Below are 26695 nucleotides of genomic sequence, written 5' to 3'. Positions count from 1 at the left end.
TGCTATTACATTTAGCTCACAATTCTTATTTAGATAAAGGTAAACTTAGCCTAGTGACATCTATTGATGTTTGAAGTATCAACAATGAAATATCATTTTTATGATTTATTAAAATCATGTGGTGATGATAGAATAATAGTCACTACCAAGACCTGGTTGAAAGATAATTAGCGAACTGCTAGACAACTATAGGATACAGGGCTCACTTTTTAACAGAAAATATCATTTTAATACAGAAGAGGGTATGTATGTTCTGCAAATACAGTATTAGAGCAAATTATGTTTATCTTACAAAAAACATAAACAATACCATTGACTGAGTGAGTTTACAGGTGAAAGTAATGAAGAGATATATATAGCAAAAGTAGTTATTTATTGATTAGCAAAGTCTAAGTTTGAAAGAGAAATTGAATGCAAAAGATCAAAAAACAATGTTTAACATCTGGATCTAGGCACATAACGTCAGGAGGATATATTTTAATAAGAACAAGACATTTGATTAAGGTGAGATACAAAAAAATATAAAAAATGTGTACTTATGTATTATCACAACCACAGTCTAAACGATTCACTATGCAGTTCGGCATAGTACAGATAGGCAAACATTATCACAACCACATTCCAGCTGAGTGACTGTTGCTATCTTTTCTGGCAGGCCTTCAAGCTTTCATTTTATCTGGGTAACAAAATCCAACTTTTTTCGGATGTAGACTGCGGTGGTGGTGCTGTGGTAGCATTGTCACCTCACAGTTAGACGTTGCCCATTCGATTCTCAGTTAGAGTGTCTTCTGTGTGGCGACATGCATGAACGGGCATTCCTTCATTGAAGTTTGTGTGTTAGGCCCAGCAAGCCAGCACGTAAAACTCTACTGCCAATCATTAGCAGACCGGAGTTCCGCTGTGGCGACCCCTAACCGGGAAAAGCCGAAAGACACAAACTCTTTACAAGAGTAATTACATTAGGAGGTGTAACGGAAGACAATGGAAGTAATCAGTTGATTGTTTCTTCTTCTGTGCTGTAAATGTTACTCTGATGGCTGTCAAAAAATATTGAAAACAGTGTTTTCTCTTGCAGCTTGAATGTAACTGAGCAGAATAATTTTTGCGTGAAGCTGCAAAGGAAAACAAATGTTTTAAATGCATTTTCACAGCAATTGCGGTAACACTTCCATGACAGAAAAAGCAGTCAACTGTTTTCTAAGCCCTGAGTGCATGCCAGGTTTCTTACCGCGGGCAGCAGGTGAATAACCTCAGCAGCCATGCCGCTGCATTGTTACGAGTGGATGGATAGCATAGAAACTGAAATGGTACCAAATATTTCAGTGTTAAGCACTATAGAAAATCCAAGAAAAGTAATTTAAAATTGCTGGCACACTACAGTAATGAAGCAAAAGGACATGTTTTCAACCAGGAAGGCCAAAATGCTCAATGTGTATGCTACTGTCAAGCATCCAGGGACCTGTATGACCTGAGAAGGGTGAAACCAAAATGCTCTCGGCCTTACATGTTTAAATCTGGTACTTCCACTACTTTCTGCAAACCATACAGCCTGCTCACTCCATAACACTGTAGCACTTTTAGTTTCTGTCATGCTGTTTGCCTGTCTGTACCATGCCAAACTGCTTAGTGAATCATTTAGACTGTGGTTGCGATAATACGTAAGTACCAAAAAATGTAAAAGAGGTTGAACTACAACTTTGAAAACTGAAAAAAACAAGCTAGGCAAACAAATTAAGCATAGTGTGACACAAGATCAAGAAAAAAATCTGAAGAAAATGTATATAAAGATATTCATCATAATAGGAAACAATTTTATAGCTACATAAGATGTGGAAGGAGTAAAGGCATACAAATTGATACTGTGTGTAGATATTCTCAGATACAACATATTATAAATATATTTACAAAATCTTATGTAGAACAATTTGGCTCCACAAGGGGATGATAGGTTATCCTAGTGACATCCAGGTTACCTCAGATACTGAAATCAAATTAGATTATATTGAAAAAGAACTATGCAAACTGGATCCAAACACAGCACAGTGAGGGGAAGAAATGTGTAATGACCTGAGATCACTATAGCAAGAACTTATTGTACCATTACATCTATTATTTACTTGGTCATATAAATATGAGGAGATTCCTCATTATTGGAGACATGCTTATTAAACCTATCTTTGAGGAAAGGGATGTAGGATAAACCTGGACACATACAGACCCTTAGTCTACTTTCATGTCATGGAAAAATAATGGAAAAGGTAATATTGGATTAGTTATTATCAGAACTGGAAAGCTTGGAACTTGAAACCATATATCAGTATGCATATGTTGAAAATAGATCTATTACCACCTGTAACATAATATATTATAACAATATAATAACAGCTATGAATGAAAAATCGTGTTGTGATGTAATTTATATAGATTTAACTTCAGCAGTTGACAGAGTCATATACAGACACTGATAAATAAATTAGAACAACTAGGTATTGATATACTGTTGATAAGATGGATAGCTGCATGGCTTACAAATAGGACATGGCAAGTATCCTACAGCAATTGAACAATGAAAATTTTGGTTACATTCAGGGTGTCCTATATAAGTCTCTGTCCTAGCCCCATACTTTTTTAGATTACATCTTTCAGATCTACCTTTTTCATATGAGGTGTTCTACAGCCTGTTTGCAGATGACTTGAAATTGGGTAAAGTGATTACATATGTTACAGATAGGGCATGTCCGCAAAAGAACTTGGTTAAATTAATCATTTGGGTGCAGGAGAATAATATGCTGATAAATACATCAAAAACTAAGCATATGAGATTTGTGAGATATAAATTGAAGGGTGAATATTTAATACAACACACATTGATTGAAACTGTAGCTTCTTTTTTTCCATTCACATGCCTCTTCTAGCTGGGCCAGCTTGCACCCCTACCCTACCCTCATTCCCACACACCACCACTTTCATTACATTTTTACTTTCTACCCTCCTTCCTTCTAACCAATTGTCTCTCTCCATCAGTTAACATTTCCTTCCTTTCTACTGTTTCCATTCCCACCACACTCTCCTCCCTCCCAGTCCCACTAATTAATCATTTTCCTCCCTGTATCTTCCTATCTTACCTTTATCTCCTATACACTCATTTCATATAAGTCGTCCCCATAATCATCTGTATCTTTCACTAGTGCAAACTATTACCAAACTTTGAAACTGTCACTTTTCTTTCACAAGCACTTTATCAGTGCAAACTCTTACCAATCATTTAAACTCTCTCTCTTCTTTCTCTACCACTACCTATCTTTCATGATGCTTGCTTATCTTTCCACCACCCTCCTCTTCCTCCTTTCACTATCAACCACATACCATTTTCTACTCCACTATCAAACACCATCACCTACTCTCCCTTTTAATCACAGCACCAGCACCATCCCTCTCTCACAGCTAATCTCTCCATCACCTTCACACCTCCTCAAGATTAACACATTTCCAAATACCACTCTCTCTCCTTCTTTGAGGTGAAGAAGGTCTGCCTCCATGAACCTTCTCACATGTATTATTGCTTTCTTGGATATACTCCTCCTGGATGAGGACATCCATCCCAGTCCAGGTCCACCTGCCTCTGCCACTCTCAAAAACTCACCTCACACCTCGCCTCTCCACTACTCTCCCCCCACTCCCAGTCCTTCTCTTAAAGCTTTAAATATCTTTTCTCTAAATATCCAAAGTATAGTAAATAAAATCACAGAACTACATTCTTGGATTCCTAACGTTTCCCTCCATATCTTAACTCTTTCAGAAACCTGGTTAAAACCACATATCTCAGACACTAAAATCCTATCTCCAGGCTATAATATATTTCGCACTGACAGAATCAATAAGAGGGGTGGAGGTGTTGCCATCCTCTACTCTGATCAACTTAATCTCTCCCCACTCTCTTTTCTATACCTAGCTTTGAGCCTGATAAAAGTCTTATTGTAAACTGTCACCTAAACTCACATAACAAATTTGCCATAGCCTCTACCTATATACCTCCTGAGAATAATATTCCTATCCTTGAGAACACTGTCTCATGGTTTACTCAGTATATGCCATACAAATCCATTATCCTTGGTCATGTAAACATAGACTGGACTAAACTTTCAACTATAACACCTAATCTCAGTTTCAATCTACAAGTTTCGATCTACACCAACTAATATCCTCCCCTACTCAGACTAACAAAAAACTCTATTTCTACACCAACCCTAGACTGGATCCTCATCTCAGTTTTATCATAACCCTGAGACACTCCCTAACTCTTTAAGCAGCCATTCCCGTACCTACATCCACAGGTTCTACCAACATCCACCTAAAGACCACCTCTACAGAGAATACTGCAAACTTGCCCATTTCATCTAGATAATTTTAACTCTAAATTGTCTGGCATAAATTGATCATTCCTATGTCACCTCCTTCTCAGCTGGGCTGTAGTATCTTTCAATAAGATATTTCTTGAAATACTTAATTCTCTGGCATCTATCAGAAAAATTAGAATAAAATCTAACTTTGCCCCTTGGCTCACACAACATACTAGCTCCATTATGCATAAAAGAGAAAATGTCTATAAAGCCTGAGTCAAAAATAAATCCCCTCCCCTACTTCAAAGATACAAAGAGCTTAGAAACCTGTCTAAAAAACTAGTCAACAATGATAAAAAAATTGTTCTGCTCCACACAATTTTAGTCCACAAAAAAATCCAAATAAATTCTGGACAACCATTAATAATCTTCTTTATCCTGGCAATCCTTCCACTCCTAACCTCTTCCCACATAGTACAGCTACTGAAACAGACACTTTCCTAAACAACTATTTCATACAACAAACAACTGACCAGGAAGCCAAAGTCTACAGCAAATGAATCCAACAATGGTAGAAACCACTCCTGTTTGCAGTTTTTGTGGAGAAAAACAATCCTTTATTAGTAAAACCACTGCAATTCAGGGTTAAGTGCTTTTGTCTAAACATAGACTTCTTCAGAACCATGAAAACTCTTCTAAACTCTGAATTTAAAAGCTCAGAGAAGTAAAACCACACACCAGGAACTGTCAATGAATAGACAGGCTGAACAAATCCTAGGAAAGCTCTTAAAGGTGTACACACACCAAAACACATACCACATAAAACCAAGTATAAATGGCTAAAAACAAATTTAGAATGTCAAAATGCTACATAAAGACATACTAATTTTAAAAATTTGATCAGGCTATGTTGCCTTTTCTTTTAAGTTCACTAGCAATGGAAATATAGTCATTCTTTTTTTGATCGATTTCATAGAAACAATCCAAAAACTTATTTAAAATAGCAATGCTTCCTCTACACCTTCCTCATCTCCCAACAAACACCTTCTAATACCTTCTCATTCAAATTAGTACCCATCTCCTTCATCAAATCTCTCCTGACCAAACTCATATTTTGCTCCCCCTCCGCTGATAAATTATCTTACTACTTTCTTAAAATTGCCACAGAATCCATTGCCTACCCTGTCTCTATACTCATGAATCACTCCATTACTGAAGCCTGTGTCCCTGATATATGGAAATCCTTCTTCATAATCTCTCTACACAAGGGTGAAAACTCTATTGACCCTTCTAACTATAGGCCCATAGCTATCCTGTCCCGTATTTCCAAAATTCTGGATAAGTGTGTTCACACCCAATTATGCAAACACCTGCTTAAAAAATAACCTGCTAACTTCCACACAACATGGTTTCAGGCCACACCACAGCACTTCAACTGCACTACTTTCCTTCACTCAAACAGTAGGAAAAGCCCATGACAATAACATGCTAGTCTCCTGTCAATTCCTTGATCATTCTAAGGACTTTGACACTGTCTCACACTCTAAACTTCTAACTGAATTCACTGACCTCCACCTCTCTACCTCCTCTGTAAACTGGTTTTCTAGTTACCTTTCCAATAGGCAACAATCTATTCATTGACAAATTGTCTTCTCCCCCTTCCTTCCAGTCAACACTGGGGTTTCGCAAGGCTCTATCTTGGGCCCCCTCTTGTTTGATATTTTCACTAACAACCTACATTCCGCTTGTAAGCTCTCAAGACTACTACAATATGCTGATGACTCTGAGTGTATCTCCACTGCCAATAGCATTCCTGATAGCTTAGCACTCACTCAGAACACCTTCTCCTATGTTAAAGCATGGCTCTCCAACAATCAACTTGTACTAAATCCTAAAAAAACAAAACTCCTTCTCTTCTTTCCTAGAATGCTTGCTCAGCACAAATCCTTCTTTACCATCACCTCCCTCAACAATACCTCATACCAAACTACTTGGCACCATTATCAGTGATGAACTAAAATTTGACATACACATCCAACAATGTATAAAAAAAAAACACCAGAAACTTGGTCTTCTTTATCAAAATCAGAAATTTCTTACACCTTCCTCCAAACTCTCTCTAGCTCAATCACTTCTATTACATTGCCTTCTGTATGCTGCCCCTATCCTTACAAATATTCAATCTACACTTCTGTCCAAACTCGAACAGACATAAAATAAAATAGCTAGATTTGCCACAAATATCTTACAAATCCCATCACTGTCTTGCTCTTAAGACACTTCAATGGCTTGAATTGTCCAACCAACTATTACTTCCTCAATTACATATTACTCACTCAGTTCTGAATAATGCCTCTTCTTGCCCCACTGTCTCCAACCTAGTATCTTATTACTACTCCCTCTAACACCTTTGCACAACTGACAAAACACCTCCTCGATATTTACAAACCTAAAAAGAACACTGGAAAGACACTTCATAAGTACTCAGTAGCTCATGCCTCCAACACAATCCCCCTCAATATAAGAAACATTTCCCATAAGCACCTGTTTAAATGAGAACTAAAACACTATCTACTAAAGACTTGATCCTGCTCTTGTCAAGCCCCCATGACAACTATTTCACTTACATATCCTCTGTTCTTTTTGATATATTACCCCTCTTTTGTCTTTATCTCTCTGTCATGTCATTTTATTCCCTCTTATTTTAAAAGAACAAAAGTTTTTCTAATGTTACTTCTCTTATGTTTTAATACTGAGAATACCTCTCATATAATGTATACTTCTGTCATGGTATTTGTATTGTAGTGCAGAGTGCTGTGCTGTGACTTTGTATCCTATATACTTATGTTATGTGCTTGTACAGTTGAGCACTATTTGTTTTTATCTTTTGCATGATTGTAAATTGTCTTGAGCTTTTCTCCTCGGGTCTCCACTGAAAATGGGCCCCTGGCTCAGTTGGACTAACCCGGTTAACAAATGTCAACTAAGTAAATAAATAAATAAATAAAAATAAGGACTAGGTATATGGGTAGACACAACTTTGAGTTTTTCTAATCATATCAATCAATTGGTTAATGATAGTTATAGAACTATAGGTTGTATAAAAAGATTTATAAAGCCTAGGAAATCAATAATGATGAAGTCATTGTTTGCTAGTTACATTAGACCCAAACCTGAGTATGAAAAATATAGAAACTTTAGAAAACAAGCATGAGTAAACTGGAAGGAGTACAGTGGAAATATAGCAAGGGCCTCCATGAAAGTGAAAATTTAAGCTATTATAAAAGACTAAAATATCTGAACTTGTACAGTGTCTCACACAGATATTTAAGAGGAGACCTTATTCAGGTATATAGAGCATTTAGAGACAATTACTTCTGGTAATATTTGGGGTTATCAAAAAGTAGTAGAGAATCATTGGACAGCCTATGTAGAAGATTCTATAGGAATGAGAAGTGTATTGATTGGTTCTCTGAGAGAACAGCTGATGCATGGAACAGACTATCAAATTAGATTAAAGCAAACACTAGTTTAGATATTTTTAAGAACAGCCTGTACACTTATTATGGGAACAACTATTCTGGTATATTGACAGGACAGAAGGTCATTTATGCCCATGTATGTATGTAAGAAAGAATTTGAAAAGACAATCTACTTTATTCACTCCCAGTCAATTCACATTCTAATATTGTAGGAGACTCAAACTTCCCTGGACAAAGCTGTGTGGCAATAGATATATCTGTATTAATGAAACTTTTTTACACTTCTAAGAATTCATTAAAGTTCCTAACATGAAACAAATTGTTTGTGCTGGAAAGGCCCTTCTCCCACTAATTGCCCATTTACAGTTCAGAGACATATTAGCCGTGATGAAATAAGACCTCATTATCAGCTAATATTCATAACTCCAAATCACATTTACTTCCACAATCATTGCTGAGCTGCACATCCCGGTGGTAATCTACTGCACATTTAGGCAGTGGCATTCCCCCTTGTCACTTTTTCTCACACAGACAAGTTCACAAACATGAACACATATACACAACAGTCCCTATACCTTTCCCTGTTCTATCTACCCTCCCATGATTCACACCAACCCCCATAATAGTTGGAGTGTTATAATAGCAGGTATCTATTACTCCCTGGTGATCTAGTGCATTTACCCCATCCTTCTATCCCCATACTGCCATTGGTGCCAACTTAGCATCTTACTCTATGAGTCATTCCCTACTGTCCAGTGGTTGCCCCCCACTCCCCCAGTCCCTGTTATGATGTCAGTGCTGTTATGGCACTTCACTTTTTATACTATCCCTAGCATCCATTGCCCCCTTCCCCCATCTTCATGCTGCTGTTGATGCGTTTCATCATTCTCTTTCGGCTTTTCCCGTTAGGGGTCGCCACAGCGGATCATCTCTTTCCATTTCTTCCTATCCTCTGCATCTTGCTCTGTCACACCAACCGCCTGCATGTCCTCTCTCACCACGTCCATAAACCTTATCTTAGGCCTTCCTCTATTCCTCTTACCTGGCAGCTCCATCCTTAGCAGCATCTTTTCCCAATATACCCATCATCCTCCTCAGCACATGTCAAACCCGCAAAAATCTGCTCTCTCTTGCTTTGTCTCCAAACTGTCCAACATGAGCTGACCCTCTAATATACCGATTCCTAATCCTATCCATCCTAGTCACACCGATTGCAAATCTTAACATCTTTAACTCTGCCACATCCAGCTCTGACTCCTGCCTTTTTGTCAATGCCACTGTCTCCAACCCATATAACATAGCTGGTCTCACTACACTCTTGTAGACCTTCCCTTTCACTCTTACGGATACCCGTCTGTCACAAATCACTCCTGACACTCTTCTCCACCCATTCCACCCGTTTACAGCACTTTAAAGAATATTCTATTTCTAAAATATTTTCTCTTGAGCACTGGGCCTCCACAGACACTTGTCCTGCAACTAAAGAGACTAAACACCAATTAAGCCAAACCATCCTTCAGGTCAAGCAGGTCTCTGCCCCCCCCCCCCCATATCAAGCAGTGAAAATTTCAAATTTTCTCTTGAGTACTGGGCACCCACAGACACTTGTCCTGCATCTAAAGAGACTAAACACTAATTAATCCAAACCATCCTTCAGGTAAAGCATGTATCTGCCCCTCCCCATATCAAGCAGTGAAAATTTCAAATTTTCTCTTGAGCACTGGGCACCCACAAACACTTGTCCTGCAACTAAAGAGACTAAACACTAATGTAGGTGCTTAACTTCCAAGTGTCTAGACAGTAAAATACCCTACCTGCATTAACTTAAACAAATGTTAGTGAGTGTATTAGTACATTTCTGCTGTATAGTTCTTTAATCAAACCCCTGTACTGATAAGTACATCACCGGGAATAAACAGCTGTATATTGCTCTCCAGTTAGTGTCCTCCCCCCAAACTAAAGTCAAATTTATTTTGAGAAATACTCAGATCTATAAAATAGCATTTCATTTCCTCTCCTGTTTCATCTGTAACTAACCCCAGCTTTAAGTATATCCTTTTAAGAATTTCAGAAAATTATACTCTGTGCCCATAACATAGTCTATAACCTAGTGCAAACACACAGTTTAAACTACAGTTAAAATTGCAGTTTAACATGTAACCATTTAAGCTAACACTACATACTTACCAAAGCCTAAAGAAACACTTGGAGTCAGTGTTAGCCCGCTTTGCTTGCCTTCTCTGCACTCAGGCTTGCTCCTCTCCCCTCCCTGCCCCCTATTTCCACCTGCCCCCACTACTTCTACTTTTATTCTTACCCCTAATCACCTGACCAATAGTTCAACCCCTAATTCCCTAACAACTAGCCCAACCCTCTCACCCTACCTCCCCCACCCTCCAGTTCAATTAAATCCCACACTGATCCCACTCCCAACAACACATTCACAGACAACACACCTCTACCCTCACACACAACCAACCAGGAATCCTAGTTGTAGTACTCACTCAAAGTATCATGTTACCCACACTCACATCCCTATCACTAGCTCTACTATCGCTAACCTTCCTAACTTCCTTACAAACAGACCTACCGCTGCACAACTACTCCTATCACACTACCCAAACTAGCCCACCCTCTCAATCCCACTCACACTTCTACATCTGCCCCACAATCATACATACATACATATTACTCACTAAAAAAAATAACACCATCTCACCACACTAAGAAAAACTCTCATAGAACAAGCTCACAAACAAATAATATTAAAAAAACACATACTGACACTCCTACAAACTCTGCTAACCTCTGGTGACATTCACCCAAATCCAGGTCCCCTCACAGCCAGACAAATATCTGACCTACTGATCCTAAATCTCAACATAAGAAGTATTACCAACAAGCTAATAGACCTACGTGCATTCATATCCCACTACAACCCTGATGTACTCACCATTACAGAGACCTGGCTTAAACCCAGTATTCAAGATGAAGACTTTCTCCACCCAGGGTATAATACACTTAGATCTGATAGAACAAACAGGAAAGGAGGAGGAGTAGCCATTCTCTTTAAAAACACCCTTAACCTCCAGCTCCTGCACACCACACCACCCACTTTTCAAAATGCTGAAGTCCTATTTTCTGTCCTATCCATAAGAAACACCAAGAAGATCAATATAATATGCTGCTTCATACCTCTAGGCAACAACTCACTCATAATAAACAACATCCTACACTGGACAAAGGACAATCTACCTCAGGAAGCAATCCTACTAGGAGACCCTAACACTGACTGGGCAGCCTGTAACTCCAGAAGCCCCTCTACACATATCAATCTATATGGGTTCTCCCAACTAATTGAAGAACCAACTAGAATAGATGAGAAAACAAAGAAAGAATCCATACTGGATTGGACACTAACCAACTATCCCAAACAAAACTATACAGTAGGCTGTCTCCCAGATGACCTAAGTGATCATCTCCCCACCTTCCTACTCCACAAACACTCCAATCACCCCAAACCAGCAGTCTACAAATTCATACAAGATGACCGTAACCTTACCCCACAATACCTAAATACTGTTCTAAGCCACTGCAACTGGGAACCACTACGGACACTTGGGTTAGACCAGGCAGTAGACTACTTCAATACTACCTTCTCTAACATCCTTAACAGTCTAGCTCCCAGCAGAAAGATCAGAGTTAAAGCCAACTATGCACCCTGGCTAAATAGGAACACCAGAGCCTTACTAAAAGCTACAGATAAAGTCTGGAAAATCTGGAAATCTGACAAACCCCCTAGCTCCAGGCAATACTATCAACAGCTTAGAAACAAGGCCTAGGCTGAATCCAAAATAAACAAACAAAACTATTTTCTTAGTGCCCAAAGGAAATATTCAAATAATCCAAAAATTCTGGCATGCCATTAACTCCCTTCTAAAGCCAGGCAAAACCACTACTCCAGCACCCAGCTCTACTAACAATACCCTAGACATAGCTTCTCAATTTAATAACCATTTTACTAAATCCATCTTAGCCTTGTCCAGTCAAATAACCAAAAACAGTCTACCTCAATCACAACCTAACCTATCCCACGTCACCCCCTCTTTCAGCCTATCACCAGTATCCACCTCAACTATAAAAAAAACTCCTCCTAAAACTAAAGCCAACCACACTAGCACCTGATGACATACCTGCTGCATATCTAAAAATGGCTAGTGACTTCCTATCATATCCTGTCTCCATCCTAATCAACCTCTCCATACTAGAATCCTACATACCCAAACTCTGGAAAGTATCTCACATCATTCCTCTCCATAAAGGAGGTAACTCTTATGAATTCTCCAACTACCAACCTATTGCCATCCTTTGCCCCTTATCCAGAATTCTTGAGAAATGCATCCACTTGCAAGTGATGACATTTCTTAACACACACAATCTACTATCTACCACACAACATGGTTTCCGTCCACATCACAGCACTACCACAGCCCTTCTATCCTTCACTAATCATCTAAACCTTCACAGGAATGATAACAAATATGTATCAGCCATTTTCCTAGACCTGTCAAAAGCATTTGATATGGTTTCCCACTTCATTCTACTAGACTCACTAACATCATTATCCTTCACCTCCTCTACTATAGCCTGGTTCAGAAGCTACCTATCTGACAGGCAACAATCAGTCCAGTGGAAAGGAACTCTGTCTACACAACTTCCAAGCACCATAGGAGTCCCACAAGGCTATACTGGGCCCACTATTGTTCTCTATTTTCACAAATAACCTCAATAGCTCTACACAACATGCCACACTATGTGGATGATTCAACCCTGATCTGCTCCGCCTCATGTCCCACCACCCTACATACACTCACTCAAGATACCTTTAACTCAGTAGAAAAATGGACATCAGGTATCCAACTAATTCTAAATCCCAAAAAACAAAACCGCTACTATTTACCCCTAATAGATAAGAAAAACCCTCTCCTTTACCATAACATCTAAGGATGGCACTACCATCTCCCCTTCTAACCACACCAAACTTCTGGGCATTGAAATAGACAATAATCTCCACTTTGATGTTCACATTTCACATAACATAAAACTAGTACACAAAAAAACTAGGCTCCCTATATAGGCATAAGTCTTTTCTCTCACAAAAAGCAATAGTCACTCTTGCACAAAGCACTCTCCTCTCAACTCTATTATACGCAGCACCAATATTTACCCAAATCAGACAATGTGACCTAGACAAACTAGAATCATGCTAGAATAAAATAGCCAAGTTTGCTACTAACTCAACCTATAGAACCCATCACTGTGCTGCACTAAAAGAACTAAAATGGCTTGAGCTACCACAGCTACTTAACTATCACCAGCTGGGCACAGCCTACAATATTCTCAAATATCCTGAAAAAAACCCTCATTATCCAACCTACTTACTGTCTATACTGCAAACCGGTACCTAAGATCCAGAGAAAAGTCTCTCCTCTCCATCACCAAGGCTAACAATAATGCAGGGAAAGTGCTCTACTCCCACACTGTTGCCAGAAATTGGAACTCTCTTGCCCTATCCGTGTCCACTGCCCCCTCCACATCCATATTCAAAAACTTCCTCAAATCGCACCTTCTTAGTACCTGGTTATACCCTTGTATCACATAACCCTACCCATACTGCTATTAACTCCCCAAACTCATCTCAGATTACGTGCTGGATCTCTGATCCCCTGTAGGCTTGGTCATCTGAAAGGGTACTTTTAACTGTAGAATCTTACTTGATATATCTTCTTCTCTTACCAATGTATAACTGACAGATGCCGCAGTGGTACGGCGGTAGCATTGTTACCTCACAGCAAGAGGTTCTCCCGTTTGATTCTCGGCTGGTCTTGGGAGTGCCTTCTGTGTGGAGTCTGCATGTCCTCCCCGCAGTTGGGTAGCGTTCGAAAGACATGCATGCGTAAATGGGCATGCCTTCGTTGAAGGTTGAGCGTCGAGCTGGCACCTTGGCGTTTCATAAAAATCTACTGCCAATCATTAGCAGACTGGAGTTCTGCTGTGGCAACCCCTTACCGGTAATAGCCGAAAGACAAACAACAACAACAACAACAACCAATGTATAACTGACATTGTCTTTTTACCTATGTTCTATATCTTCTTTTACCTGGAGTGTTTTATTAATTTCTTGTTATATTACTATGTTCAGCATATATGATAAAACCTGTTTTGTGTATTATGCTGGATGTACTGTAACTGACATTGTCTTTTACCTATGTTCTATATCTTCTTTTACCTTGAGTGTTTTATTCATTTCTTGTTATATTACTATGCTCAGCATACATGATGTAACCTGTTTTGTGTATTATGCTGGATGTACTGTATTTGTATAACCTGATGCTGGAGCTTTTCTCCCCGGGCCTCCGCTGAAAATTGACCTGGTCCAGTCAGAATTTCCCAGTTAACAAATGTAAAATAAAAATAAATAAATAAAATGAAATATTCTCTGGTGTCTAGTGCATCCCCCCACCCACATTCCTCATTTGTTGTCTGTACCACTGTGGCACTTTAAAGAGTAATCCCTAGTATTTAGTGCATCCTCCCCTACCTGATCCCCATACTGCTGTTGGTGTCAATATGGCACTTTAAGAGTTATTCCTGATAGCTAGTGGTTTCCCCCACCATTTGCATGCTAGACAGTTAAACATGACTTACTGGCTGTGTTCAATGACAAGACATGAAGGGGATGGCCATGCTGATCCACATGGCTGAGCAATTTCTTGAATCTTTTCACTATGTAGATGCTTTTCTGGAGGTGGTTCTAGGGGGAGAGAGCACATTGCTAATTAGCATATGCCTCTCCCCTCAGAATGACTCATTATTATTCAGCAAAGCCATAGGGCTTGCTTTTTGGGGTGATGCATGTCTTTGTGTTAGAAGACCATACAGCATTGTGTAAGGGCAGTTGCTGAATTGGGGAAAGGTACCATGATATGTACATGGAGGTGTACATGTCTCTGTACCTTAATGAATTTCCCCGACAGTTTCTTCAGGGTAACTATTTGATAAAGATTATAATTAGCCACACAATGAAAGAGAATAGTTTGGGTATTTTATGTGTTTCAGGTAGTGTGAAAAAATTAGGAACCGCTTAGTCATCAGTGCTAAGTGTCTTTTGAAAATCAGAGTCAATTATCTATACATGGGATATGCAAACATTGGTCACTAATCAAAGGTTAGTATTTCATGGGGCAGTTTTTAAAGATAAGGATGCTTCTGAAATGTGGGGCATTCTTAAAAACTGAATTTGCTAAAGAAAAGAAGATCACCAGTAAGAGTAAAACTTTTATATGATAAGCTGAGTAGGCACACAAAGCTGTCAATTAAAAAAGAAACTCTTCATTTAAGAAGTGGAAACAAAAAAGTATTTAAAATGTTGTGAATAGATTGGACATACAAAACTAGTAGCTAAGAGAAGTCAACAAAACTAAAAAAGGTTGCTTGAAGACATAACGGATAACAAGAAACCTTTCTTTATTTACATTAGTCAAGCATGGAAAAATATCAAAATGTTGAGATTTTTATTGTAGAAGGTGTGACGTCCCCACTCTGTGCCAGTAATGAAGGAGCCTGAATCCTCACCACTGACACTGAAGAGGGACATTCACTTGGAATACAAATGGATACACTCAGTATTTCCACATGCAGACCTCTCTGAATCAAGCACATTTTCCCTTAAGAGCACACAGGGAACATAGTCAGACCAGGGTCTGGAATGCTCTATATCTCTCTCTCCCCAAGTCTCCAATTCGGCTCTCAACTGGCACAGCTAGCACCATCTCTGTGAAACCAGTGCTTTGTATCCCTGATCCCTGTAGCTCACACACACACACACACACACACACACACACACACACACACACACGCACACACACACACACTTTGAGATTTCATTTTCAGATGCGCACACACCTGGGAAAGACTGGCACAGATTACCCACTCTACCAACTTTGCCCAGACTATAAGATACATTCACTGCCACCAGTCAGTTACTATAATGTTTTTAAAAGGGTATCCAGTTATGCTGAGTGAAGTTAATATCAATATAAATAGTGATGTTGACCAAATAGCCAGGCTTTCAGGAGTGGCCACAGTTATCGCCAAATAAATATATGAAAATACTCTCAAAGCTTAAATATTTTCTAAAAGGACCAGCCACAATGAAAAGCTTAAATATATTTAATAATAAATAATAAAAGAAAAAGAAAATGCTAAATATCTATTTACAATAAACACCAGAGTTTCATAACAGTAAATATTAAAAATAACACAGCTGGGAAGATTCACACAGTTACAAAAAAAACAATAATCAACTATTCTCACTATATTTTCCTGACTAATCTAAAGAGTACTAGTCCCATGTCACTTATTAGTGCAAGGCAAGATGAAGTAGATGAGTAGTCTTCCTTATATGTCAGGTTCCAAAAGCAGACTGCTCCTGAGACTTCAGTCTCCTTTAATATTAAAACATTATTTATTTACAGAATGATATCACATACATCTGGTCATCAGACATCTGGTTCCCATGCAGCCCCCATTGCTAGAAGCTGTCAGGACTTAGCACCTGTGTGTTACCATACACACAGATAGAGCTTTGCTCAGATCTGCTGCAGCTTCAGGAAGTCATAAAACAATTTCAGACTTCTACCCTAGCAGAGCAACAATTAGCTCCCTGCTAGAAACAATAAAGAAGGCTTCATAATACTTGGTTTCCAAGACATTTTGTCTCTGGCTGCAACCAGAAAGTACAGTTGTGTACATTTACCATAAATGTAGATGTTTGAGTGTATTCACTGTTGCAGTCATCACACTTGGATTATCCTGCCAGGGCTAGCCCTCAGTCAGCCTGAATACTAGAGGCTTAGTATTTCTGCGTCGGTTGCTGTTACTTGAAGAGTGACGTCAGGTTGTCAGAGGTATAAAAACAGGCAGCCAATGCCATTACATCAGTTTTGCTTGTCTCAAATGTCAGGAGCCCCCAAATAGGGAGCTAAGTTATGGTGGAAAAAAACACCACCAGTAAAAAGTAAATACCAATAGTCCTGTAAGGAGAGAGGAAGAGAGAGAGAGAGAAAGAGACAAGAGGGCTGGAGGGTGGGAAACTAGGACTGCAACAGTGAATAAACTCGAACATCTCCATTTATGGTAAATGTACACAACTGTACTATGTTCTTCATGTTTCACTGTTGCAGTCATCACACTTGGGTTGATTCCCAAAGCTGAAGAATGGGTGGAGGCAGTCAAGAAGAGTTGGGGCTGGCTAGTATGCCCTGCAGGACTACTGTTGCAAAGCCCGCCCCTGGATTTGGAAAAGATAGGCAGGTGGTAATGCTTGATGAAGGCATAAACAGAACTCCAAGTAGCAGCTTCCAGAATGTCCCTGGTAGGGACTCCTCTGAGAAAGGCTGTAGAGGTTGAAGTTGCCCTAGTGGAATGTGTTCTGACCCCTGAGGGGGTGATTTCCCATGGTGTTTGTAACAAAAATGGATACCGTGTGCTATCCATTTGGAGATGGTTTGTTTTGATATGGCCTTGCCCTCTGCCCCTGGTGCAAAGCTGACTAGTAACTGGTCAGATTTCCTAAAGGCTTAGTCCTATCAAGGTAGAATCTGAGCTGTCTGTGCACATCTAAAGAGTGCAGGATTCTTTCCCCCTTATTTTGAGGATTAAGGAAAAAGGTGGGCAAATGGATAGATTGGTTGAGAACCACACTGGACACTACTTTAGGCATGAAAGTTGGGTTGGTCCTTATAGAGACCCTGTCAGCATGAAAAATAATGAAGGGTTCAACAGCCATAAGTGCTTGTAGCTCAGACACTCTTCTAGCTGAAGTGATGGCCAGAAACAAATTTCCAAGATAGGAATTTTAACTCTGCTGATGCTGCAGGCTCAAAGGGGGGTAGCGCGAGCTTTTCCAACACAAAGTTTAGGTCCCAAGCAGGGGTGGGGGCTCTTCTTGGTGGCCTTATGTTCTTAGTCCCTCTCAGTAACTGCTTAATGAGAGGGTGAAAGAAGAGAGGTGTCTCAGTGCTGTAATGAGCAGAGATGGCAGAGGTATGGATCTTAATGGAAGAGAAGGACAGGCCTTAGTGGAGTAGGTCTGCTAAGTAATCCAGGATAAGAGGTAAGGAGGGCTGTGCTGTATCTGCTCCTTTAGTGTGAATCCAGTAACAATACCTTTTCCACTTGTCAGCATAGGCTTTCCTTGTACTGGGTTGTCTGGCTTCACATATGACATCCAGTACCTGCTTGCTTAGGCTGGCTACTGGAGGAGAATTCAAGGAATAAGCCAGGCTGCAAGGTTCTGGGTTTGCAATTGCGGATGCAAGAACTGTCCCTCCTGCTGAGTCAGGAGAGTTGGGATCTGTGGTAGGTGCCATGGGGGCACTGGTGACAGACTGCACAGTAGTGGGTACCAGTGTTGGCACAGCCAGTCTGGGGAATCAGGATTGCTCTTGGTCTTTTCTCCCTTATCTTGAGTAATACTCTTGTAAGAAGAGGCAGAGGGGGAAATGCATAGATTGAAAGGTTTTCCCACTGGAAGGATAGGGCATCCACTTTCCAGGCCTTGCTGTGAGGTACTCTTGTGCAGAATTTGCTGAGCTGGTGGTTGTGGGGGGAGGCAAATAGGTCCACCTTCGGGGTACCCCATTTCCGGATCACAAGGCTGAAGGTGTTGTGGTTTAATTGCCTCCTGTGTGGGTCTTGGAGATTTCTGCTTAAGTTGTCTGTCAGAGAGTTTTGGTTGCCTGGCAGAAATTGAGCTTGCAGGTGAATATGCGTGGCTGAGGCCATGTTCCCCAGGGTCATGGCTAGCCTGCAGAGTGGGTAAGAGTGGGATCCCCCCTGCTTGTTGATGTACCAAATCACTGCGGTGTTGTCAGTTTTCATTAGTAGGGGCGCCAGTGACAGCAGGGATCTGAAAGCTGTCAGAGTATGCTGAACAGCTAGCATCTCTTTTTGGTTGATGTGCAGATGAATTTGATTTGGGCTCCAGTGGCCCTGAATGCACCTGCTGTCCAGATGTGCACCCCAGGCATAGTCTAATGCATCTGTGGTTAGGGTCTGGGCAGCATGGGGTTCTGTAAAGGGAAGCCCCTTGTTGTGGTTGCATGCTGCTGCCCACTAAAGGAACTTTTTCCTTAGACAAGGTATTATAGGAATGATAGTTTCCAGGTCCTGAAAATGTTGGCACCAAAGACATTTTAAGTACCATTGAAGTTTCCTCATATGCAGTCTGGCATATGGAATTAGTAGAATGCAAGAAGCCATGAACCCTAGAGCCGGCAGGATTTTCCTTGCACATAGATGGGTTCTGGTGGCCATTTCAGTGAAGTAGCCTGTCAGATAGGCTTGTTTTTCTGTAGTAAGAAATGCCATCTGGGTCGCTGTGTCCAAGCTTGCTTCCAGGAATACAATTTTTTGACTGGGGACTAGTTTGGATTTCTTTTCATTGATAGTGTACCCCAAGGAGGTTAGAAGGTTCTTTACAAATGTCAAGTGCTGCAACAGCTTTCCCTGACTGTCTGCCTGCCTGAATCAGGCAATCATCCAAGTAAGGGTAAATTTGAATATTTCTCTGTCTGCAATAGGAAATGGCTGAAGCCAGGTATTCTGTGAAAACTCTGGGAGCAGTGGATAAGCCAAAGGGAAGTGCAGAGAACTGATAATACATAGATCCTGCCCTGAAACATAGATATTTCCCACAGGAGTCCCTGACTGGGATGTGCAGATAGGTCTCCTTTAGGTCTAGGGTGGCTAACCAGGCATCTTTGGACAGCATAGGGAGAAGCTGCTGTAGGGTGAGCATTTTGAATTTTGGTACCACCATGAAGGTGTTAAGAATGGATAGATCTAAGACTGGATGCTATGTGCCCTCTTTTCTGGGTACCAGGAAAAGTCTGGAATAAAAACGTTGGCCTATCTGTTCTGCAGGAACAGGCTGAATTGCCTTTATGGAGAGCAGGGACTGAACTTGGTTTTGTGCCTCTGCCCACTGGTTTGAAGGAAGGTCTGGGAACCCTTTTGGTGTTGGCAGCATGTGGAAATAAAATTTGTACCCTTGGGATACTATGTTGAGGACCCATCGGTCATTGGTGATGGAGGCCCAGTTTTTTGCATGGTGGGCAAGTTTTCCTCCTAGGGGCACGAGCAATTGAGCAGAGGTGAGGAGAGGAGTTGAGAAGTCATTGTGAGTTATTTCTGTAAGGTGTTGGCTTAGCACTCCCTGCTTTAGAAGTGGAGGTACTCCATTGCTTAGATCTCTGCATACCCTGAGACTGTAATTTGGGGGGTCTCTTTCCCCTGGGTCTAGTTTGAGTTGGCCTTGAGGGGGCTGGAAAGGACCAATGTTTTGAGGGGCAGTGCCTACTGAATCTTGGAGGCTGCACTCACAAAAAATCTTTGACTGCCTGCATAGACTTAGCCTTTTCTTCCATTTTTTAAAACATCTTCTACTTTGGGGCCAAACAGATTGTCCTTGTTCAGAGGAGCATCCAATAATTTTGATTTGACATGGTCTGGTAAGGTCTGCTCCTTAAGCCAGGCATGCCTTCTAAGTACAGAACCTGTGACTTTTGCCCTGCAAGATGCTTCTAGGGCGTCAAACCCACATCACAGGGGTATGCTTGCTGACTTGGCTTGCAGAATGCATAAGCTCCTATAATTCTTTATTTTCTGCACAGTCAGGAAAGGTACATAGTTTTTGCTTAATAAGTTCCATAGTATGTTGTTGGCATTTCAGCATGTGGAACTGACAATTGAATGCTCTAATGGTGAGAGTTGCAGAGGTGTATACTTTTTTACCCCATCTGTCTAAAGCTCAGAAATCCATGTCCGAGGGTGGTGGTATTCTTAGCTGTAGTTGCTTTTATTCCTTTAGGTCCTTGGGAGATGACCTCTGGGTCAGCAGTAGGATTTCTGAAAATAAATTTGTGAGAGTCAGCGACTCTGTAGTACTTATCAGGTTTCCTTGGAGCAGGGGGTACAGTACCTGGAGTTAATCTGGATTCCATAAAGACATCATCCACAACATCCATAACAGGAGGGATAGCTAAGGGTCTGTGCTGTGCTAAATCTAAAAATTCCATGAGTCTCTTTTTGGACTGAGGATAATCCTGGCATTCCCAATGGAAATGTTCTCTCAAAGTATGTAAGGTTTCACCAAAAGAAAAGTCCTCTGGAGGGGAGGCAGAGGGAATGGATTCCTCTGCATCTGAGTCCTCATAGGCAGATAAAGGCATGTCTTCATATTTAGAAACTTCAGAGTCATCAGACTCTTGGTCAGATAAAGCTGCAGGGGACAAGTCTCTTTTTCTTTTAGCAGGGGAAGGCTGGCTTCTCCTAATCAGCATGATCAGGTCTTCTGCCATTTTAAGCATCTGAGATTGTGGCAAGGAAGCAGGCATTTGAGTTTGGGTCATCTATTTTTTAGCCGTAGCTCGTACTCTTGGCCTTAGAAACTTGGTAGTTTTAGAAAGAACTGAAGATGTGAAAGAAGTCGTCGTTTTAAGTCAAATATCGGTAGTGAGAAGAACTTCCTCAGAAGCCGGTGCCTGCACAGCGGCTCCGGACCCATCCAAGGTAGAGACATCCGCAGGTTCTGTAGTCAAAGAAGATTCTCCCGGCATACCAGACTCCGAACGGGTCTCAGTAGTGGCCTGCGAATCCATTGAAGCGGGCATCAGGGGTTGCAAAAGCGCCTCACTGAGTACCGGTGAACTGGCGACTAGCTTAATGGAAGCATCGTCGGCAGTTTTGGACCTGTGTGGTCTGTCTGTCTTTATCCTTATGTTTTTTCAGAAGACTGGTAGTTGGATGGCTTACCTAAGCCATTTCGGAATACGGAGATCAAGAACGAAAGTATTTAGCTAAAATAAGGGCCCGACGACAAATTGTTTGGGTGTTGAACAAGGCACCTTGGTGTGGTATTTGCTTTCCACAGGCAAGACAATTGTTAATTTTTTCTGACATCGGTTAGAGGAAGAAAAAAGGATCCCCAGTGGGGTACTTAGCTTTTGAAGACTTCGGGATGATTCAATTTCGGAACGAAAATTCAGGTAGCAGCTGACCGGCACTCGTGAACTGCTTCTGCTTTGGGCTGCTCAGGCAAGAAAGACTGATGTAATGGCATCAGCAGCCTGTTTTTATACCTCTGATGACCTGACGTCAGTCTTGAAGCAACAGCAACCGATGCAGAAATACTAAGCCTCTGGTATTCGGGCCGTCTGAGGGCTACCCCTGGCAGGATAACCCAAGTGTGTTGACTGCAACAGTGAAACACGAAGAACATCTGTAAGATACCATTTTTATGGCCTAATTTAATTTCAGCTATTTTTCAAAGTTTGCTGCAGCTGGATTGTGATTAATCTCTTCCCTTCTGGTATCCTCTGTTAAAACATATACATTTAATTCAGTTACAATAATGCGTGTACATTTCCTTTCTTTCTAGCAGGGCACATTGTTGATACATTTTAACACAAGCAACTTTACAAATACATTTTTAAACACAAGCATATGTACAAATCAGTTTGATACACAAATGACATATAATTCTTTACAAAATTCCAGCTAGCTAATGCTGGCATATGTTACACATCCACTGCCCAACTTCTCCTGGTATGGCTGGCAATACCCTCTATTGTCACAGAAGGTAAAATGGTGAATAATAGTAAATAAACAGTTAACCCATTCACCAATCATTTTGCAAAGGTCTTTGACATAAGAAGCAGCTGTATAAACATATCAGTTGATAATACAAATTGCAGTACTATATCTGTAAAAATAGTGATATCAGTAATGCAGTAAGCATGCTACATTCCAAACAGGCTAGGGATAAAGATGGGATATCTGACACAGAGATGAAAAACATAAAGGAAACTTTAGCTACCCCTTGAAATATTTGTTAAAAGTTATACAATGGCAGGAATGCCTAGGAGTAAAAACAGCAACCGTGAAGGCTATTTACAAAAATAAAGGATCTCCAAAATTGTGTTGTTATAGACCAATCAGCCTGCTTTCAAACAAAGGAAGAATCACGGAAATTTCTTACTGCAAAAAGCTTTTAGAAGAACTGGAGGAAGCATGGCTGGTTAATCAACACTGGTACAGTTATCAAGAAAGATGATTTGTTATTATATAAAATAATTTTTATGGAACCATTATAAACACAATGGAAAGTAAACATTAGGCTGATATTGTTTAAAAAATCAGTTCTTCATTTGGTAAAGCAGTCCATCAAGTTGTTAATCAATTTGATGGAAATGAGGTTGGTGAGAGGCTGACAAACCTGACAAATGGAATATCCTGTCTGTACAGGAACTCTTATAGGGTACAAACAGGACATTCCTCAGAGTTCAGTTCTATCTATTCTATAGCTGATAGACCTGGATGTTCCAGCTAATGTGATTACTGTCTATATGCATATCACCTTAACATCATAAATAATCAAAACACCCATATCATTCTGTAGAGTTGTCTGGATGGCTTAAATAAATGTGCCAAATATAATACCAAGAACTTTCGTCTGAAAGGGAAATTGATAAGCATTACCATGATTTGAATCAGGAAATTTAATGTACTAATAGATTTTAAAGTCAATGTAGACAGTCTGGTGAGGAAGTGTCACAAGTTGAGCATTTAAGTTTAAAAATACAATAAAATCAGAAAGTCAGCTGTAGCTTCTGTAGTGTAATAAGACTTTAATTAGAATAAAACATCACTTTTTAAGGCACCATTATCAAAGGTATACCAAAAGAAACTTAAAACTACACAAAGAAGTTTTGCAAAATCAGTGAAAGAGCTGAAAGGTCAAGGCTATGAAAGTTGACTCAATTTGGTTCATACTTACTAAAGTGCAAACATGGGAGGGGGGACCTTAATCATGCTTATAAGAACGCAAGCAATGACTTTATGCAGGAAGGCCTAGATTTACACATTAGAAAGTAAACTACACAAATAAAGTTACTTAGAACCATTAGTAGATATAACACAACCCAGCCCAGAGAGAAACAGCAAGGGTTCATCCCCATGTGATAGGTCAGGGCAGCCAGCTGTATGGACCACACCTACCCTTGGAGGTCCAATTTTAGGTGTTTGCCAATGGAATCAATTTGCAATTTGCTCTAGGATGCTGTCCATATGAGCCACTTATCTCCCAACTATTGTCTCTACCACAGCCTTGGTCACTTGTTCCAACTTCATCCGAGCCGCCTTAGCAGGTGGGCTACCTGCTAGTGAGTCATCAGAACCTCCCACCAGTGAGGCACTTCCTTTTCCATAACCCTCAGGCACCCCAAGTACAACCTCAGCAGGGGTGGGACATAGTTAAGGTGGCTGTAGAACAAATCTGCCACCTGGGATGGTAGTGTGAAGTGAAAAGGGAAAGGCAGTCCTAAGTGAATGTATCTTGAGATTGGAAAGAATGATTTAAACAGACATGTCAGCCTTTGAAAAGGAAACCAAACATAAATGGCTTTCTGCAGAAGGGGATATGATTGGCATCATGCTCTGCTTCTACTGAAAGAGAAGGGGCACATTAAACATCTGTGGTAACTGTAAAGTGAGCTGCCACAACAACAGACACAATCCCACAAAAATTTCTCATTAGCTGCATGAGAAACAGCAGGCAAGTGTGTGTGTGCACATATGATAAGATACATAAACTGAATATGTATACATTGGTACACAACAGGTAGTGCGCATTCAAGATAACAAGGTGCAGTGTGACCCCACCTGAGATCAGGGCTGTAGAAAACCATGCAAAATGTAGTAGATATCTGACATGTAGTGCTGCCACCATCACCTCCACCAGTCATTAAGGATCCAGAAGGAAGCATATATAAGCCCTGGGATGAGATTAGCAATTACTTGCCAGTAACAGTACTAGTCCCAGTCCTACAAGATAAAAGTGGAACAATATAAAAACAAGATCAGGAAAAAAATATTTACTGTACCATTTGGGGCATTCCTGTTTCACTTCTCTTACATGTAGCTCATAAGGCATCCTGTACTGCAGGCATATCGCATGGTTCATAGGTTGGTACTAGGCTATCGGCCCTAGAGCCTATACAAGCCTAACCAAACAATTCCCCGAATATTTCTTCTCACAATATTTACTTCCCTGGACCCCTGTCTAGCAGGGCAATTGACGTGATCCCCAGAGTGAATTTTCTATCTCCCTTCCAATCGTCAAGCGTCCTTTTGAAGAGGGCCAAGGAAGCACTCTGCTTGACATGTATGAGCAGTCTATTCCAGAGTCTGGGGAGTCTGGGTCAGGAACCTATCCCTCCAGCATGTTTTGCTTATTGTGATGACAAGGTTTAGATCCCTGGAGCGTGTGGCTCTGAGAGATTGGGATTTCTTTAAGTGAAGCATGGGATCACTCATCACCAACAGTTCAAAAAAACTAGATGTGAGAAAAACAGGTATAGCAGTCCAGGAAAAAAATGCAAAAGTACTTTTGATTACTCAAATTGCTATACCCAGTGATTACAGTGTCATTCATATAGAGAGGCACAAAGTCATAAAATGCCAGGATCTGCAGGCAGAAACATGAGTAATATGGAAGAAAGATACTCAGACAGTTCTAATAGCAGAAGGAACAATGGGTCTAATAAAAAAGAATTTACAGTCATACTTAGATATGCTACCAACACGTGTAACTCTGTATAAAGAAATAGAAGCATCAGTCTCAACTTCTTAGCATAAGAAATCTGGACAAAGACAAAAATAAGGGGGGGGGGGGCAAAACTGCAGATACATTTTAAATATTGTTCTTATAAACTTAGAAAGTTGCTAAAATATATATTTTTTATTAGTATACATTTTCTGAAGGATATAAATTCCGAAACTCAAATGACTGTCATCATTTAGTGACTTCAGTGTTCAGTGATTTGCCAGAAAACCACACATTTATGAGGAACAGACCAAAAATATGAGCCAAAAATCTAGACATTCAATGAAAATCTGAACAGCTGAGAGGTATGACTGAAGGAAGCAATTCTGGGCACGTTGTGTTTGCTGGGAAGCGCACTCTTTGCTAACAGCAAAGATAGAAACAATACTAATTTCATGAGCTCTATTCATACCTTGACTTAGTAGGAATAGGGTCCATTCCTGTAATGGCATTAGAAATCCAAATGACTTGGCGAAATTAAACCCAGGTTAACTAAATCATGCCATCACTCCCCCCCCCCCCCCCATCCTGATGATGCCTGGACCAAATAACAACTCGTCAGCTAGGTTATGCCAGGCCTCCGGTTTTTTAAGTGCATCATGATAGTAATTCCTGAAATGGCTATGAATGGTATAAAGCACTACCTTGCCCTCTTTCATGCCCCATGCAGGCACATGCTGGCAGGCACTAGCAGAAGCTGTCATTTTCCAAATCTGAACATGGTGTCATTTTTACAAGGAACAAGATGATTTCTGCAGGGTATCTATAGGCTGCTTTATGCAGCTATAGGAAGCTATATTGCATATTTGTGCCCCTTTATTAGGAAGAATAGCAATATCATTTGCAGTATGGGCAACTTCAAATGGGTACACAGTACTCTTAAAGTGTGGGCAAGTCTGTAATTTATCTACTTTGCAAAAGATGTGCATCCTTTCTCTACAGTTCACATCACAAAAGGCTAGCAAGAGGACTATACATACCTGCATGTCTCATGCTTGTAGAATTTACTGAAAACAAAGTAGCTGACAGAAGCCAAAAAAACTGTCTCTGTACCTGCCTGTCACTATTATAGTGCTCTTCTGGAATGTTCTACCCATTACCCTATAGTGGTGAGTACAGCAGCTATATGTCTGCACATATGGTTC

Source organism: Protopterus annectens, chromosome 3.part0 (assembly GCF_019279795.1).
Source record: "Protopterus annectens isolate FY-2018-M chromosome 3.part0, PAN1.0, whole genome shotgun sequence".
NCBI classification, from domain to species: domain Eukaryota; kingdom Metazoa; phylum Chordata; order Ceratodontiformes; family Protopteridae; genus Protopterus; species Protopterus annectens.
Note: the sequence above shows the minus strand (reverse complement) of the source record.